This window comes from Podarcis pityusensis, assembly GCF_964106645.2.
Source record: "Podarcis pityusensis genome assembly, chromosome: 4".
Lineage (NCBI taxonomy): Eukaryota > Metazoa > Chordata > Lepidosauria > Squamata > Lacertidae > Podarcis > Podarcis pityusensis.
The window spans coordinates 49,688,701-49,706,137 of record NC_138027.1 but is presented as its reverse complement, the minus strand read 5'-3'; the positions used below and the strand labels follow the sequence as shown (position 1 = coordinate 49,706,137).

At 40.8% G+C, this 17,437-nt stretch overlaps 1 long non-coding RNA gene across 1 annotated transcript in view; it reads right to left on the bottom strand.

The window, feature by feature from the left end:
* Nucleotides 1-1,024: 1,024 nt before the first annotated feature.
* LOC308476211 overlaps nucleotides 1,025-17,437 on the bottom strand; it is a 71,497-nt gene continuing 55,084 nt past the window's right edge. Inside the window, exons 3-4 of the long non-coding RNA XR_013985802.1 lie at nucleotides 6,113-6,179; nucleotides 1,025-1,137 (exon numbers count right to left, since the gene is read on the bottom strand). This is a non-coding gene — a long non-coding RNA (uncharacterized lncRNA). The remainder of the gene's footprint in view (nucleotides 1,138-6,112; nucleotides 6,180-17,437) is intronic.

Below are 17,437 nucleotides of genomic sequence, written 5' to 3'. Positions count from 1 at the left end.
TTAGTCCAAATTTCCACCATCTTTCTGTGACTATGGCCTTTCAGTACTTTATGACAGTTTCACTTTTTAATGTATTAATTGTAGAATTCATACATAGACCCTTGAAGTAGGACAGGTGTAATTTTTGTAAATTATATATTGTAATTTTTGCTTTATTTGTAATATGATTTTGCATATTTGTTTGTTGTGTTGTTACCTGCAGGGGAAACATTTTTATGATGAAGGGTGGGGTATACATTCACTAAATAAACAGGCAGGGTTTAATCAAGCCAAATACCATTTCTGTAGAGTCTGGTGATTTGGGAGGGCTTAATCAGAACTGCAACGGAAACTATTTTCAGATATTAATATAGTTTCCCTACAACTCAGATAGCACAATTTCATATTTGGAGGCAGTAAATCAGCACATTTTAAATCTGCCACAAAATGTCATTCATAAATAACCAACAATATTAGACAAGTCACATAGATAGATGGAACAGAAGTTTCAGTCTTAGGTACAAATTCTGTACCTATTGGTAAACCAAAATTATAATGATAGGTAGATTATGTATTAAATATTTATGTATTAAATAGTGGGTGGCGCTGTGGTCTAAACCACAGAGCCTAGGACTTGCCGATCAGAAGGTCAGCAGTTCGAATCCCCACGGCGGGGTGAGCTCCCATTGCTCGGTCCCTGCTCCTCCAACCTAGCAGTTCAAAAGCACATCAAAGTGCAAGTAGATAAATAGGTACCGCTCCAGCGGGAAGGTAAACGGCATTTCCGTGTGCTGCTCTAGTTCGCCAGAAGCGGCTTGGTCATGCTGGCCCCATGACCTGGAAGCTGTACGCCGGCTCCCTCGGCCAATAAAGCGAGATGAGCGCCACAACCCCAGAGTCGGTCACGACTGGACCTAATGGTCAGGAGTCCCTTTACCCTTTACCTTTAGATTCACTTTGGGTTGCCTTGGGCAAGATATAACAATTAACACATTTAATAAATAGTTGTAATCATATTAATAATAATAACAACAGTTGACGTGTATAGATATTAGAGTCTTTGAATGCCATTGATTCTTGTCCACTGCCCTGCATTCTGAAGAAACTCCCCCAACCCTGAACATATTTTTGGTATGACTCTTCTCCTGCATCAAGTCCCTAAAAGAGATGTAAAAAAGTGTTTATAAATAATTGCACAGCAAAATAGAATATAAGCTATTCAATTTCCAACCGCAAACATTGCTAACCAAAGTAGGGGGAAATTATGAGCATGGCAAAACAATGTAGCTATTAAACCACGTGCAGACCACAGTGATTGAGATGGTGAATGAATAGACTTTGTGCATGTCGCAAAACACCCGCATTGACCTCTGTATACATTCTGGAACTCTGTGGCTTTTGAAAGCCACCATTAAAGTTTGCCACCCAGACCTTCTTTAAAAGGTGTGAAAGACTAATGATATAATAAGCAATTCATTCACATTTTAGAGAGGTTGCAGAGCAATTAAGCCTCTACGCTGTAGCCCAAATTTGCATAAATAAATGCATGGCTACATGAAAAGGGGAAAATCTCACATTGTGAACTCCTGTATCGTGAAGTCATTATGTCCAAATTTTCCTTCAGAGAAAAGGAAATTGGGAATCTGGAAAGGGGACTAGCAACATTTCACTCAAAATCTCTTAATTTCTTTATGAGAAAAAGCAGAAGACAGACAAATTTGATTCGAACAGCCATGCTGTGCTCTGGTTTTTAGAGAACTAATAGCAATGTAAGTAAACATTCCAATGGTTTCAGACTGATGCAATAAGCTAAGATACGGCCATATAATTAGTGAATCAGTTGAATTAGATTGCTGTGAGAACTGTGGTAGACCCATATTCGGGGGCTATTTTTCCCCATTTCTGTAACACACCAAGCCTGTGTTATCTGACCATAGAGTTGCATGTGTATGCATTTGCTGTAAAGGCGTAACTCCATTGGGTAGATCCGAATCCTCCCACAGCATAGCCATGGTAGCAATTTAACTGTGCCCTGTGCTTTTCTATCAGTCATCTGAATGGTAGATTCCTCCTCCTTACACAGCCAGTCAGACTGATTACAGCTGAATCGGGAACATGGTAAGCATTAACAGAAGTTTCCCCTAAATGATCTCCTCTTCATTTGTCTCACTCTCCTAAGGCACACGGAGCTAATCATGTAGAAAGAGTACTTTCTTGTTTCTTATGTGATCTTTGGCCATGGCTTGGCGTAATTCTCTTCTCTAATAGGCAATGAAAAGGAGTTATAGTGCTGTTGGCAAAGAAACTAATGTTAGAATGTCACAAGCTAAATGGATCTGCCGTGGAACTTAAAAGGGATGGTGAGCATCATTTTAACTAGAGAGGAGTTATTGCTAATCAGAATAGCTAGAAATAGCCCTGTATTGCAAATTACCGGTTCTGAATAGAATCCATTGAGAGAATCCAAGCTCACATCAGGCTCTTTGAGAGGACAAACTGTTATTACGGAAACAACTCTAAATTTTAGAGCCTACAATACTATCAGTGAAATCCAACACAGAGTTAGGCACTGGAAATTTTAGATCCCAGATTACTATCAGCAAAGTTACATACACTTAAGACAATTGATTTCAGTGGCCTTAAGCACACCTAACAGTGTTGGTTGGGCCTATATAATGTATTTTGCCGGGTCTCTTCCCCTTCAAGTCTAGTCATTCAGAGCCTACAAATTAAACATACATTATGTATACATTGATTACCTAGCTTCCTCTTTAGCCGCGCGCAGCCTCTCCGGCGGCTATGGCAGAAGCCAAGACAGCCAGAGGGATGGATCCCGCTGGCTGTCTTGGCTTCTATGCTCTTTGGGGCTTGAGGGGGAGACCCGGGCTTCCCCTGGCAGCCCTGAGAAGCTCTGGGAGAAGTGGACAGGCTGTGCGTAGCCTGTCTGCTGCTCTTTGGGGCTGGGGGGGGGGAAATAATATTTTTTTCTTGATTTCCCACTCTAAAAACTAGTTGCACCTTATGGTCAGGTGCGCCTTATGGAGCAAAAAATATGGTAAGTACCATGATAATTCCTTCTTTTGTAACATATCTATAAGTATCAGTGATCATAGCATAGCATAGCATTATGTTGTCAGTCATACAGTATAGGAGTCCACATTTGTAATGTAGATAATATTCAGTTTATGAAAAAGAAAAATATTACAGGAGCAATTATGAAGGAAGGTACAGAAGGAAAGAACACGAAAGTAGCTGCTAAATGTATCAAGATGGAACAATGTTCAGTCTAGTGCTATGTATGCTGATTGACAACAGTGGTATTAGTTATCAAGCCCAGCTCATTTCCAGCCAAGCTGCTTAAGATCCCTTTACATGAAAAAACAAGTAACCTAGAACCATTCTTGGTAAGAAGTATCACTGCTGGATATGTCCTTGACCGGGGTGTAGGTTAAACACGGAATGACCAATATAACCTGCACTGGTTCTGCAAAACCGTGCTTTGAGTTCCATTGGGATATGAATCCAGTTTTTTCTCAAAGTCTGCTGCCAAATGGCCACACATGCACAAGAGCTTTAGCTAGGGCCTTTGTTCCAGAGTCCACTCTGCCACCCAGAAGCTGATGCTAAACATTTGGTGACCCTCTGGAATGGCATTTTATGTGGCACAATCTGTCAGGAAACCAGCAAAATTACACCTTGAATTTTCCTGGAAACACTTTGGATCCTGGGCATAATGTGATGTGACCAGAGTTTGTGTTGGTAATTCCCCAGATATTTTGGCCATGTGTCACTCAGTTATTCTACACCTTAGCACAATTTCAGGATGGTAAACAACCTAGCAAATGTTATTCCAATTTTTTTAATTACCAGGAAGAACTAGAAATATTTCTTTTAAAGTGTCACCACAGTGACAACTGTACTAAACAAAACCCTTTTTGTGCTAGAAGGTAGTTATTAGATCTAAGAATAAGCTTTTTTTTATTTAATAAAAATTAACACATCTAGACAGCATGAAATATTTGCTGATTTGGGGCAGGTGGCAAAAATTATAGATTATGTGGAGAAAGTCACACATGCACAGAAAAACAACTGTTTTGATTGAAAAGAATCTGAGTTCCATGTTTATGTTAGATAATTCCTTGTCATTAAATTATAGGTTGCATTATATTCATTACGGGCAGTGAGAGGGCATTGAAGCATAGCTAATCAATGTGTTTCCAGAAATCAATGTGAACTAGACACCCTATAATTTAATTATAATTATTCTCTGAATCAAAGCATTGTTATTAACTATAGAAAATTGTCATATGCTTATAAATATTGATATTTACATTATTATTACTGTTGTACAATTATGATTATTGTAAGACAAAATCAGAATAGAACTGTGTAAAATGGAAAAAAGAACCCTTTTAGTCCACATTAAATATAAAAAAGCAATAGAAATAAAAAGGATGGAATCAGAAATAAAAAGATCTGGATGTGAAGAAGGAAATTAACTGAACATTTGAATGAAGGGGACAGATAGGGATGGCGATAGAGATAGGTGGTCTTTAGCATCAGTTGAGATTGGGAGTGGCATTGACAAACCATATGTGGAACATGTTCAGAAAAGTTCTTTTTCAGGAATTCCCAATGTGCTTGTAATTGCAACTTTTTTACTCCCACTAAGATTAACATCAAAGCTATAGAAGAAATGTAGAAGACCACAAAGCTTGTATCGTTTTGAAAATGAGCAAATCTTTTCCTATACCTGACTCATTAAAAGTAAGTATAGAGGACACATTAATTGAGCAATAATTCTGAAGCAGACACATATGATCTGACCTTCAGGGATCAGTCCACAGATGCACTCCAGAATCAGCATACTGCTCGATCTCCACATCCTTCTGGATTTTGTCTGTGTCATTTTACATCATCAAGACTTCTCACTCCCAGGATGCCTTGCTGCATTGATTTCATTACATGTGATGCAAAGGTTCACACTAGTTAGCCACTGTTATGATGCTGAAACTATTTTTTAAAAAAGAAAAAACAAGAAAAGAAGGTAGGCAGGCCTGAGACCACCTCATAAGCACTCACAACCCAGACCATCTAGTATTTTTAAATGCACATTTAAAATGGGATGCACAGAAATGGAATGGTATGGGCTTTAGTTCCATTCCTATGACAAACAAGCCTGGCACATGTATTTTCATTGGGACCATTCCTATGTACTTCTCTATGCAACTGAGATGGTGCTGGCCATCTATCTGGTGTCCCCAGTATGCAAACATCATGTTTAGATAGGGGTCTATGCATGTAGAGCTGGATGTGCATGGACACATTGTCCACACTACTGCTGTTTACAGCACCCAACTCAACCTGATCTGCAGCCCTAGCACAGCCTTGCATATTATTATTATTTAAAACCCTAATGAAGCATGTGGTCTTTCCAACCACATGTTTAACCAGAGTTTAAAACCTTAGTTCATTGTGAACAGCATGGTTAACAGCATGGTGTGTGTGTGTGTGTGTGTGTGAGAGAGAGAGAGAGAGAGAGAGAATAAAATAACAGCTCACACAGGTGAATTGTACACTGGATCAGGGCTACTGTTATTTCACCCCTGAAAATAAATTCCTGTGGGGCCTTTTTGTATCATCTGGAAATGCCATGAAAACATCCCTTTACCCATTCAGAGGATTCATGCCTCAGTGCTAAGGTACCGTGGGGAAAAAATAATAATTGGAAACTGTTCCATCCGTTAGGAAGCAATAAGGGTCCAAATGTGTAATTTTGATGGAGCATCCTGCTGTGTGTTACATCTGCTTAAAGTTGCAGGCTTAACAGCCCTGATTTTGTGAAATTTGACAATATTGAGGTCAGATCAATGATATCATAACATATGGCCTTGAGGAATCTGTCTGAAAGAAAGGAAAAATTGCTGCACTTGTTTATACAAAAGCAGCTTCAGCCATTGTCAGCTCTTTAGCAGTTAATGATGCCAGAGATGCTTACACAGCATCATAGGCCAAAGAAACAGGGATGGAGGCTTTAAAAATGTAACTAGAACTACGCTAAAAATAACAGTATGACAACAATAACACTGTGTAAAATACAGCTGCGCTGGTCAAATGCTAGCCATTTACTCACCCAGGGGAAGAAGGGGCGGGGGATGGGGAAGGAAGCATTTTCTTCTCTGCCTTGGCAACATGTTGGTCTGTAAGGAAAATTCAATACAGTGAGGACTTGTTCCAAGCCAGTAAAGAAGAACAGGAATCAGAGCAGGAGGGTAGGGAAGGAAAATAATCAAATGACAGCTCACACTGAAACTGCTTGCCTCTGCCAATTGCTGAAGGAAAGAAAGTCCAGCTGATAGGAAAACAGGCTGCTACTCCTGAGATTTTAACAGACATGGTGGGGCTGGAAAGGGTGGGGGAGAGAAAAATAACTCAAGGTTGTGTCATACACCTACAAAATATTGGCTAAAGAGGATAATAGTTACACCCATAGAAATGGCAAGGAAATGGTTAAAAACAAGGCACAAGTCTTCTTCACCTTGTGAATTTATTTTCCCACCTGTTTGTATTATGCCCTGATATTTCTCTGAGGAGCTTGCAATGGAAAATATGACTTCAGAAGATGCTTTCTGGGTGGGGCAGAGGTGGGATACTAGCTGCCTGGCAATACGTTGCCTACTAGGAAGAGAGAGGATGTTCCAGGGAGACTGGCATTTTCACTTGGGGGCCTGGCATGTGTCCTGGGGGCCCAGCATGGTGGGGGGTGTGCACGGCGTGTGTCCGGGGGGGCCACAATGGTACCCCCCTCCCTGATAGTGCCAGGGTGGTGCACTCTCTCTCTCCCCCCCCCCATTTCTTCACCAGTGTCCCCACCTCCTGCATTCCCCAAAAAACTATGTAGGTCAGGAGAACAGTGGGGGGGGGGGCAGGAGAGGGGAGATAATTCCATCCAGCAAGCAGAAATGATTGCACTGGTGGAAACATTGCCTTAGTGTGATGCTACATTCCACCCACAGTATTCTCCAGAACTGTTATGCAAAGAAGGGAATTAGGGGGAGCTAAATAGTTGCTGTTTTTGCTTTTTCTTCTTCTTCCAAAGACCGGAAGAAATCTACAAAATCTTGAAGGATTGAAGCATTGTTGAGTTTCCCACTATTTTCCAGTGATGAATACAGACATTCCAAAGGGATGATCCCATTTCCATTACAAACCTTTGTCTTGTATTAAATAAAAATATATCAAAATTTAGTATTAGGTGCTTTATGGTTTCAACCTTTTCAGTATTCCATACTTTGATTGCCCTGCCCTTCCACTCTACTTACAGTTTACAACCTTACAGAAGAGCAGATACAGCACAATTGTCCAGCCAAAACCCCCCAAAATATAAAAGATCAAACAGAAAAGGTCAAAAGTTTGCATGTCTATTTTCTTGCTAGGTATAATTAAACAGGCATCAAAATTTATAGACCTCATTTGCTTTGATGAAGCATGTAAGGTGAGAAAGGGATAACCTAATTCCAATGGTCTTTATGAGTATGAGGAATTATACTAGGAGCCTACAAAATGGCCAATGGCCAGGGATGATGTGACTTGTAGCCCCACCCCTGTGAAGGAATGAGTTAATTCTCCATAAGTCAGTTGGAATGATTTATTTCTAAGGTACAGCTGCAGAGTGCACATGATGTCCTGATCTCTGCTGCAGTGCAGCCTTGGTAAGAAGCTCATGTTACAGCTTTCTGTGTAGGACAGATTGTGGAGACAGAACTGGAAACAAATTGAAAAAACTGAAGACCATAGACTCAGAGAAATGTGGACTTTGTAGGACTCTGGCAACTTTGTACTACACATTTGCTGAGAACTTTGTTGAATGAAGGACTCTGAAAGCTCTCTCTAGGCTCAGAAAGACTTTCTGAAGCAACTGTGTATAGTTTGTATATAGTTTGTGTTTACTGAGTAAAACAATCTCTGCTGCACTCACATTTGCTTTGGTAAGCTTATTCGCCTTGACTGAACTTCTGACTGCACACAAACACACCATCCCCGCCATGAAAACTTACAAAGTCAACTGTATCTTAACATTTTAATTCAAAACATAAGAATACCTAGAATGTAAATCATGTGAGGACCATCATTTGGTCTTTCCTCATTCTTCCTTGAAGACATAATGCTGCCTGATCTCAAAATATAGACTAGAAAATCAGGAATACACTGTGAGCTCTCATTCTTTCCTCTTATGTGCTCCTTTCCACCTTTTTTCATTTGTTTGATGCTAATTATGGCAAATGTTATTTCTGCAGATAGGTAGCCGTGTTGGTCTGCCATAGTCAAAATAAAAAAAATCCTTCCAGTAGCACCTTTAAGACCTAACTTAGTTGGTCTTAAAGGTGCTACTGGAAGGATTTTTGTTATTTCTGCACTATATGTCAATGTCTGTTTTTTTCATTTTCTCCTTTTTCTCATCTTAAATTCATATCACTAAATTTCCATATTTGTGTTTTTTTTTTAAAAAAAAAACACCTCTTGATGAATATAAACTGATCTGTAACAATGTTCTCAGTAGAATAAGAATTTTGGCATTCTCATTTTTGACCATTTGCTTGGGGGGGGGGGAATAAAAGTTCAGAAAATTGGGGTTTTAAAACACAATGGGTTCTCCATGGCTTCCAGAGGCTCAAAACATCAGCTCCTTGACCTCCAACAAATGGAGCATCATGAAAATGATGTTAACAGGAAGCCTACACACTTGTCTCCACAGCCTACTCTTGAGTGATTAGTTAGCACATCTACAGACTGTCTGAAGAAGACTAGAAATATTTTTATCATTTTGCTGGTTTGGGACATTTACCAACTTCAATATGGCATGTGTCCTTTATTGTTAAATTATGGAAATTATTATTGGTTATGTAACAAATGGTCATGAAATTTATGAGTAGATAGATCTTTCTTATATATTGACCTATGGACTTTTATAACATGGATGACAAATCTGTGGCCCTCCAGGTGTTTTAGGACTTTCATTGTCCCTGACCATTACCAAATCAGGCTGGAGTTGATGGGAGATGGAGCTCAATGACATCTAGCGGATCACTGGTTCCTCATCCCTGTCTTATAATTGCTGATAAGAGTCTACACTTAGGCCAGAACTACAAGTGATGTGTACTAGGGGAGTGGTGCTAAAAGCAACGTTCTTAGTGTTACTTTCCCTGCCTCACTTCACCTCACTGGTTGCTTCTGGCAAGGAAGAGATAGGTCAGCATGGGGAGTGCCATTTAGGAAGCAGTTTACAGCAGTCCAGTCTTACTGAATGTCTGCCATTAACATAGAACAACTGGCAAATAATATTAATTGGATTCACTATAATATCTCCTTTATGCTGAAATCTGGCAATTTTCTTTGAGATGTTTTGCAGTCTGAATGGAGTCACGAATGCAGATATGATGGTCTGGCAGAATAGCAAACGCATAACAGCAGGATGTTCTGGAGCAGCTGCAGGTCTGCTGCAAATATTCATCTGCCCCCCACCCCCGCTGGCCGCCCTGCAAAATACTTGACCATAAGAAAATGAGAGAAATGATTAGTTCATCCTCGGTTAGAAGCAGTGCTTGACAAAACAAGGAGTATCTTAATGAAGCAATGCTTAATTTGAAGTGACATTTATGCACTTCGGTGTTTACCAAGTTCTCAGCTACTTTCTCATGTAATTACCTGTCTTAGCAGTGCAGCTTGACAAACTCTGTTATAAAGGAAGAAGCAAATGAGACTATAACAACTGATTTGCCTTTTTTTTTTTTTTTTTTTTTGGTAAATCAGGCTAGATTCACATCCAGAAGAAGTGTTGTGCCAAACTGTGATCCTTGCCCCCCCCCCCCCATCTATTCATTCTCTGGGAAAGACATTCACTTTGGATAATGTGTGTGAATTTTAAAGGGGTTGGGGTATGCTTACCTTATGAATGCAATGAGGTGGCCAAGGGATTCCTTTCCACCACCACACCCACCCACAAAACAGGCTTTTAACACCCTGTTAGCACTTGTGCTTCGAGCCCCAAAACCCATCCCGAATGGAAATAAAGACACAGTGGAGACAGAATTTAGTTTAAATGTTAATGGGCAAATTTTGGCCACAACTTTATTAAAATACACAAATGTGACTGGTATTGGTATCAAACTATATCTGGCTCCTGCCCCACCCTGCAGGAAGCCTGGAATGGTAAACAACCAGCAGGGGGATCTCTGTCAGTGTATATTGACTGGTGCTCACTCCTGGGGTTCCCAGGGGTCCTGGCATGGCCCTAGCCCCTCTCTGGGCTTCGGATGAGATCCAAACCCCCGGATTCCTTTAACAGAATACCCTATTCATTGGAGGGGCAGGTGATGGCTGCACCTCCCCTCCCCACATTCCCCTAAACCAATGCCTAACCGCCAAACCTTACAAAGTTGTGATGATTGCTAAGAGGTAGGCAAAAACCAAGTGGCCACAGCCAATCTGCCACATTGGGAAAAATTCCTACCTGGCCCCCATTCCAAAAGAGGTGACCAACCGAAGTCCAAAGCAAGGCCAAACATGACCTAATTAATGGGTGGGTGGGCGGGTGTCCCTACGTCGTGCTGCCAAATAGATACCCCCAACCCCCAACCTTGCCACGCTGCTGATTAGCTAAAGGCCATTGGCATAACTGTGACACCACCAGCTTGGAGCGGGGGAAGCCCCAACCACAAGCTGGTTAGGGAAGAGTTTCAGGGCCGAGCACAACATGGACCCTCTGTTAGGAGGATCCAACTTGTAGCAGCAGAAGGCTCTTTAAAGAAAGTATTTAGCATGGCAGGCATTACATGGCATCATATCCAGAAGTGTTGCAAAGCTGGAAGCTTGTCTTCAAAGATCCGTATGCTGTTGTGAGCATGCGAATGGGAGTTTTAAAACCTGTTTTAAAGTGTCTGGGTGTAAAAATGTATACTTTTTTTAAAAATGAGACTTTATACACCCCACAATCCTTTTGAAGCTTCTTCATTTCATCACCCCTCAAATGCTTAAAATAAAGACCATTCAAAAGCTTGGCACAACCCTACCCCAATGTAACTTCCTAGTGAAACACTTAAGTTGTAATTCTAGCTTTTAAGACCATCCTATTCCCCCCTTTAAAATGATAGCTTTTCATTTCAGTTTTTAGCCTCTATGGCTGCCTTTTGTAATGGATAATTTGTGGTGAGGGTGGTGGTGGTTATATGTGACTGTGTGGAACGTGTAGTTTGGTTCTTCTAACTGTGGGACTTGGATATTTGTTTTCCTGACATAAAACTGTGGCTTCATCAGGTAGACCTGTTGACTTAAGAAGTTGAGTTTCGCAGAATGCTGTACAAAATGAAATTCTAAATATGGTTCTAGCTGACTTCTCTTGTGCTCCATACCTTCTGGAAATATTTTGTTATACTTACATGGCTAGAAACACAAATGTGTAACATTCTATCTTGCAACACATTTTTCAAAAATTACCCAAATAGTAAAAGAAACAAAAGGCTTCATAAATATTGTTCAGCTGTGGAAGCAATTGTAGAACAAATTATACAAGAATGATATCAGTGTGGATGATTGCACCTTAGAACAAAGGAGAATGCTCAGTTTTGTCCTGATAATTCTTACAAACTATTGTAAACATTCCATTTGTTATATAATGAAAGCAAGCACACACACTCATATTGACTTAATCTAAGAACAAGTAGGCATTAATTATTGGTCATTCAAGCATTGCAAAGCATGTATAGTGTTAAGTTGTGGGTGAACATATCAGACGACACAGCGATTCTTCAAACAGTTCTTGTTTATTCACAGGCCAGAACAGAACTGAACTGAAGGGTTCAGCCAGCCTGCTTATATAGAGCTCCAGTACAACGCAACTGTAACAACGTTCTGTAACTATCCAATCACTGAATGTCACTTTCAATCCCTTACTTGCATATCTGGACCTGAGTGAAAACTATCTACAGTATCCCCCTGCTGGCCCAGGGTGAGAACTTCAGTGCATAACATATAGGTTCCTTGGTCAATTTTCTCTCGTATAGTTAAGGTACATGATTTTTTGACATCAGAGAAGTTTAGTTGCTTGTGTGTAAAACTCTAAAACCCACCATAAAAGTGTGAATCACTAATACTGATAACTATGCATGCCACTTTGCCATTTTGTAAGAACACATTTATGACTATATATAAAAATGGAAAGTGCTCCACTACATATCCATGTATAATATGCTTTAGGGTGTTAAAAACTCATCCAATGCCATTTTTAAGAGTACTGAAAATGGCCTGAAAATAGCACAGAATCTAAATACACTTTAACTCTATATTGATTTTGTCACTCTCCTCTAGGATTTTCCCCATTGAGTTGCACTATATAATATACTACCAAAAATCAGGCAGGAGAAAGGCCAAAAACAACCTCCCTGGTTTGCATTCTTTTCGTAAAATAGGTTGCTTTTTAAAAATTGTATTCGTATGACATGTGAGAGACAGATATTGGGATAATCAACTCATAGAGAGGGAACAGGGTTGTACTCAGTGGCCCATATCCAACCTTCATATGCTGAGTGAGTCTTCTGTACAGAGCTGGTGTCAGCCTTCTCAAACCTGGTGGCATCTAGATGTTCTGGACTACCGTTCTAGACTATCATTCCTTACCTTACCATTACCCATCTATCTGGAGCTTATTAGAGTTGTAGTCCAAAACATCTGCAGAGCTACCCTATGGACTAACAAAATTTTATTGTATACGTCCTTTGCAAGTAATCTGTACTTTGCCAAAAAGTTAAGTGCGGAAGCCCTGATCAACTCACAGAGACGGGTAAAACCCTCTTCATTTCCGTCATCTGCACAACACTGCTATGGTGCCAGGTTTTATATATAATTTCATAAAACTCATCCAAAGACAGATTTGACAAATATTTATTAGCAAATTAATACATTAAGGAAGCTTTTTAATGACAGTTAACTACCCATTTCTATCAACCACTCCTCACAATTATACTTTTGCTACACATTGTAATTATAGTGCAAGAAAAAGGTCCCATACGCACAACTAACCACTTAGTAAATGATAGGCTACGTTGATAATTGCAAACAAGGTCGAGCTAACAGAATGAAAATACCTTTCTAGGTTCTATAATAATCTTCCCTGTGGGCTGCTCTCCTATTGTATATGCCTCAATTGCTTTAGAATTCAAAAGACAGATTAAAGTAATATTTGCTTGAATTGTTCCTGCTGCCAGCCACAAACCCTATTTTGCACATTTTGAACTAATTATAACCTGTTTATCCCACTTTCAAAGAGAATGTGCTTATTTGTTCTATACTATACTATATACGCTGAGCATTTCCATTACCTGCAGTTATAAACACTTACTTGAAAGTATGCCCCATTGAAGAACTCAATCAGATTTAGAAGTACACAAGTATAGGATTGTACTGTTGGTTGTTGTTTAATCAGTTTGTTAGTTATTTGCTGCATAAGGGGTTTTGAAGGGACTTGCAAAATTTTAAGAGCATAAAGATTGACATAAAATCAAAAGGAAGAAAATATGTTATATTAAAAGTGCTACAGTAACTCTTGGTACACTCTATGTTAACCTAAATAATATGTTCGGGTCATATGGAAATGGCTGAGATGATATTCGGGGCAAAATGCTTCAGATTTCAGCAAATGTCTGTCACAACCACTTGCACAATACTTTGTCTTTTAAAAAATAACTACCGTGTTAGTGAGCATAGAATTCCCACCCTTGAGGGGTGGGATAGATTTTGGGGAACTTTTTGAGGGTCTGGAGAACGAAATTTCATCTATAAAAGGAAATAAGTAAACAGTCCACCCATCTTATTTAGTCTGTTTTACCTGATTCACCATTCCATGGAGAATCTTAGGCACAACCCCCCCCCCCCAATTCTTTATTTCCCTGTTCCTTTGAAACCATTTTACATGAGTTAATTAAAAGAAAATGGTTGCTACAAAATGGGCCCCACTTCTTTCTAGGAATCCATTTTGGGTGCCAAGCAATGCCAGCTGTTCCGTCTTTCATTTTGGAGTGAGTGAGTCATACTTTTGCCAAATAAGCAAATACATAACCAGTCATTAGCATTTGGTGAAATGAAATTCAAATCCTCTTTAAAAAGTGATTCTTTTACACTTAGTATATTTCATTTCTTTTACAATACTTATTCCGGTTTGCCTTACACTTTGTTCCCAGCCAAGCTTTGCATGTTCAGACTTTTAACCCTCCCCCTTTAAAAAAATTCAGACAAGACTCAAATTTTGGTTTGGTTTTTGGAAGAATTTAGGTCTCAACTTTATTGATTACAGCAAGTGAATGGTTGCATAGGCTCTGGTTCAACTAGCTCCCTGCCATGCAGGTAGCGCTGACCCAGGGCACCAGCATAGGTCAGCCTAGGGAGAACACCTGGATAAGCGGAAAGCCAGGAACAGGCTATCTCCGCCACCCAAATGTCCCCCTGGACTCAGGCACGGGCACAACTCCCTCACAGGGGTTGACCAAACCACTGAGTCCCTGGATTCCTTTAACGGAATACCCTTCACATAGGGATGGCGAGAGCGTTCTCCCATCCCTATCACCTGAACCAGAGCCTTTCTGCAACCTTTCAAGTTGTGACGATTTGCTACACAGCAGGTGAAACCCAAATGGCACCAGCCAATCAGCCAAGTGGGGGAAAATTCCTGCCATGCCCCTGTCCCAATGACAGATGACACACAACGGCATAGCAAGGTCAAGTGTACAGCCCTAAACATAGGGAGAGGTGGGCGGGTGGTCCAATGCATGCACCGAAAGAGGAAGCTCTGGGTCACGTGCATAGATACATATAGGTCCCTTGATCCGTTTAGCCTGCGTCCCATTGGCCTGATTAAATCCAGCATCAAGGGACCTGCCAATTGGGTGTTGTGGCTAATCAATCAACCCACCCACAACACAGGGTTTGGTTGCCAGGTCTCACCGCAACACATGCCCTCTTTAAGGGAGGACCCGATTTCTCAGAAGGAAGCTCCTCTGAGTTCTGTAGTATTCAACCTGAGGGACTCAGGTGGTGCTGTGGTCTAAACCACCAAGCCTCTTGGGTTTGCTGGTCGTAAGGTTGGCAGTTTTGAATCCATGTGACGGGCTGAGCTCCTCTTGCTTTGTTCCAGCTTCTGCCAACCTCACAGTTCATACCAGAACGAGTAGATGAATAGGTACCGCTGCGGCAGGGAGGTAATGGTGTTTCCATGCACCAGAAGTGGTTTAGTCATGCTGGCCACATGACCCAGAAAGCTGTCCGTGGACAAACGCCAGCTGCCTTGGCCTGAAAGCAGAGATGAACACCACCATAGTCAAATTTGACTGTCCTTTACCTTTAGCTTACATTGGTGCAGAGTTGCAGCAATCCTCCCTTAGAATATGAAAGGAATCCAAGCAAAAAAGCCCAACCACCCCAAAATTGCTTTACAATTCTACATTACTAATTACTGTGTACTGGCACTGTCTGAGCCAATGCTAAAGGATGAACAGATGCTGCTTATCGCACTGCTTTTAAAATAGTATTCTTATTTTACGAGTATTAAGATATATACGGAATGGTAACTTTAACAGAATACAAGAATAATAAAAATCTACAAATCAGATTGGACACCTTGCAAGGGATGTGTAGCATAGATGAAAACTAAGTGAAGTAATGCTAAGTTTCTAGATACCCTAAATGACTAGCCCAGGCATAGGGAAACTCGGCCCTCCAGATGTTTTAGGACTACAACTCCCATCATCCCTAGCTAACAGGACCAGTGGTCAGGGATGATGGGAATTGTAGTCCCCAAAACATCTGGAGGGCCGAGTTTGCCTATGCCTGGACTAGCTTATGAGGGAATGTAGTAACAGGGCTGAAAAATATCTGAGATGGGCTTCCATTGCCCAGTAAGAAAAGTTGAAAGAAACACAACCCCTCTTGATTTATTTTTTTGTCAAAATATATCTATGTTGTAAGAAAGTGTGTTCTCCTTCATGGAGAGCACGTTTTGCGGTGGGGTCTGCTGAGCCACCCCTTTGTTGCCAGGCAGGTTCTCCAAGTTGGCCTGGGGGCAGCGATTGGTTTGCTGGGTTGCTGGGGTAAAAGTGATGTTGCAATTTTGGTGGGAGGGGTAAAATGTTTAAATACTCTGCACGCAGCTTGGGGCTTTCTCTTTTGCTGCGTGCAACGGATCACCCGCCCACCCGCCCTAGAGTAAGGGGTTGTTGCGTTGACCTTGCTATGCCTGTCATGGTGTCGTCTGCCTTCGAGCAGGGGCCTGGTAGGAATTTTTCCATCTAGCAAATTGGCCGGCTGGGTGGTTTTTGCCTACTGCGTAGCAAATCGTCACAGCTTGTAAGGTTGCGGTTAGGCATTGGTTATAAATTGGTGGAGGAGGGGTTAGGATAGGCTGGGCCTGCCCCTCCATGGTTGCTGTGGAAAGGGAATTCCGTTAAAGGAATCCTGGGGCTTGCCATCTTTTCGTCCAATCCCTGGAATGGGACTAGGGCCGGCAAGCCTTCGGGGAGCTTGCGGGTAAGAATTGAGGCCTGTGACTCAGCTCCAATTCTCCCCCGACTTGTTTTCCCACACTGGCTTTCGGTGGTGCCCGGAAGTCAGTTCTGTCCCCTGGCGGGGGGGGGGGACAGATAGTCTTAACCACTGCCTAAACAACCACTCATGGTTTGTAATTGAATAAAGTTGTGGCCAAAATCATGCCAAAAATCTTAAACAAAAATTACGTGTCTGTTGTGAGTTATTTGGGGGGTGGATTGGGGACCTCGACACGCAATCATTAATTCAAGTGCTGTACTCCATCCTCTGTTTAAAGTGCCCCTTTCTGTGTTCAAAAGGGCACTTTTGCTTGGGAGTATGCATCAAAGAACTCAGTGAGGCTGACTTCCAAATAAACATACATATGATTGAACTATAAATAAATGTATTGACTGTCTTTTGAACTCAATTGACCCAAATCAACTATTAATATTAGTGTCCTTTTCAATGAATGATTTGTGATGACTTTCTTTTAAACAGAAAGGTACATGATACAGACAAGTGGAATATGAACACGCAATTTCTAATGAAGAAATTGATATCTATAATACAGTGCATGTCTATAATGCATTATTCATACTGGAATAATGGACACTGTCATCAATGGCTATTCAACCAATACGTTACAGCAAAATACTATTATTATCATTCTTTATAGGGAAATAAGGTTTGACCTCAAAAATGGAAAGCTTTGTGAAATCACACACATCAAGTAACTTCTAATTTTGCTACACCATATACAAAAATATCCTCATTAAAATGTAGTAAACATATTTACCATATAATCCTAAATCCTGTAATCTTCCTAGAACAAAACCCCATTGAGATCAAATAGATTAACTCCCAGGAAGCATGTCTGGGGGGATCCCTA